Source organism: Colobus angolensis, unplaced genomic scaffold (genome assembly GCF_000951035.1).
Source record: "Colobus angolensis palliatus isolate OR3802 unplaced genomic scaffold, Cang.pa_1.0 Scaffold248, whole genome shotgun sequence".
NCBI classification, from domain to species: Eukaryota; Metazoa; Chordata; class Mammalia; order Primates; family Cercopithecidae; genus Colobus; species Colobus angolensis.
In genome coordinates this window covers 2659675-2662163 of record NW_012115688.1, presented here as the reverse complement: position 1 = coordinate 2662163, position 2489 = coordinate 2659675, and positions in this window count along the sequence as shown.

The window sequence follows — 2489 nt, the reverse complement described above, 5'->3', positions numbered from 1 at the left end:
ACTGCTTGGCATTCTGCTAGTGGCCAGGCTGGACTGGTCTGCCCAGGCCAACATCCTCTTTACTCCCTCACTGCTTCTTGTGTCCTTCCCAAAGCTGCCTGCCCTACTCTGATGGGCACTGTGTTCCTTAGTCAAGGGAAAGGCCAGCCGCTGGGCTTCCCACTAGCCCTCCAAATAAACTTGTGGTTGTCAGGCCGTGGGAGCCAATCCCAACACCAACTCCTGTTGCCCCTGTCCTTTGCAGGAAGGGGGAGGGCTGTCAAGAAGGAGGAGGGCCCAGTGCCCAGGCTGTTGGGTGAGGGCCAGAAAGAACCTGTTGTGACAATCCTTTCTTCCCTCAGTGCTGCTGAGGGGGCTGGGAATGAAACAGCCCCTCTGACTTTAGCCTGCCATGAGGGGCACAGACAGAGGGCAAAACAGGGCAAAGAGCCAGTCACAGTCGGGCAGGGATCCAGGGCTGCTCAGCTGAGCTGATTACAGATGACTGACTGTTGGGCCGAGGGAGATGGACAGTCCAAGTGTCCTTCCAAGTGTCCAAGTCACCTTCAGCAGCCCTCCCTCATGCCTGTGCTAATGTGGCCCTTGCCCTTGGGCCCTGCCCCTCCAGGTCTCCAGTTAAAGGCCTCAGCTCTGGAAATCAAAGCTCTGAATGGGAAATGGAGATGCCCAGGGGTGCAAAGTGCTAGTGATTGGCATGTTTGTCACAAGAGAGCCGTGAAAAGAGTAAGAGTGACTCACAGTAGAAGGAAGAAATGCATAGCGTGTTTCTCAGCTCAACAGAGGAAAAGTCTCTGCTTGACCAGAGATGGGACTCTTTCCAAGATGTCTGAACTGACTGCAATTTTCTCCTGAAATTCAACCCTAAGGCAAAGAAGAAAACCCAAAAAAGCTAATTATAGCTCCAGGAACTCTCAGACCTTTCCACAAACTAGTCCTTGGTGATTCTGCAGGAGCTCTGAAGATACAGAACTTGTGTAGAGCAAAACTGGAAAGAACTGTTGTCTCTGAGGGGAAAAGCACACAGGCCCGCATGTGTCCGCTGGGCTCTTTCAAAAGGTCCTAAGATGTTCCCAGAAGATGACAATGAGACAGCCACGGTCCTGCCGAGTCTTCAGAAAAGGCCTTCCTAGGATAAATGCTCCTTACACATTTCTCCCCGGGGCGTCGCTGTCACAGGGATGGTGGTCACCACCTGATTCTGAAACATGAAGATCTTGATTCTTTCAAACACCCAGAGGAAGGTAAGCAGGATGCTGACATACTGCACCCAGGCGAACTTTACCATCTCCCAGAATCCTGGCTGATAAGGACAGACAGTTAAAGAGTTGAAGACCACATGGTATAAGTCAAAGTAAACTAAGGTTTAGGCCAGACAGGAAATGGCAAGAATATTTCAAATACGCTTAAGATGAAAGGAATAATGAAAGATTATTAAATAATAAATATGGATGATTCTGACTTAGAAGAATGGCTCAGAAAGAAATACGAACAGGAAATGATTTCCCCCCGTGTATAAAGAGCAGACTCAGTCATTTATGTGGAGATACAGTGCTATAGCAATTTCCAATCAAAGGTTCCCACATCTGTTTCTACTGGCGACAAGTTTGGAATCTTTCCTTTTTGGAAGCTGAGTTACCACCGCCTCTCTAACAGAAAGGATATGATATGGTTTCCACAGGATATTGGATGACAGCATTAATCACAAATGGAGTTTCATGGCTCTGCCCACCAGCCAGAGGAAGCTGGAGTCATTCGGGATGGTGGCAACTGCAATACAATCATTAACCACTAATCCATGGTGGGGACAGCCTATTGGCAAAATATATTGAGGGCTATAAAAATACTTTTTCTTTTTCTTTTTTTTTTTTTTTGAGAAGGAGTTTCGTTCTTGTTGCCCAGCTGTGTAAGATGTTGCTCAGCTGTGTAAGATGGACTAATATTTATATCAAAATATGTCAAAAACTTGGAAATGGTCATGTGATCATCTACAACTGCTGAATGGCTAACGGAAAGAATAACATGTTGCCACTCTAAATAATATGTTTGGCTGGACAAAGTCACGCATTCTTGTAATCCCAAGGATCTGGGAGGCCAAGGTGGGAGGGTCACTTGAGGCCAGGAGTTTGGGACCAGCTTGGCTAACATCGAGACCCTCTCTCTGCGAAAAAATAAAAAAATTAGCTGGGTATGGTGGCACGTGCCTGTAGTCCTAGCGGCCCAGGAGGCTGAGATGAGATGATCACTGAAATCACAGCATTTCAGGTGACAATCGGCTATGATTACAGCACTGCACTCCAGCCTGAGCATCAGAATATGACCCTGTGCCTCTTCAAGAAAAAAAATTAGCAGTGTGGGAAAATACTTTTATTACATAGAAATACAAATAATTGCCGGGCGCGGTGGCTCACGCCTGTAATCCCAGCACTGTGGGAGGCCGAGACGGGCGGATCACAAGGTCAGGAGATCGAGACCATCCTGGCTAACACGGT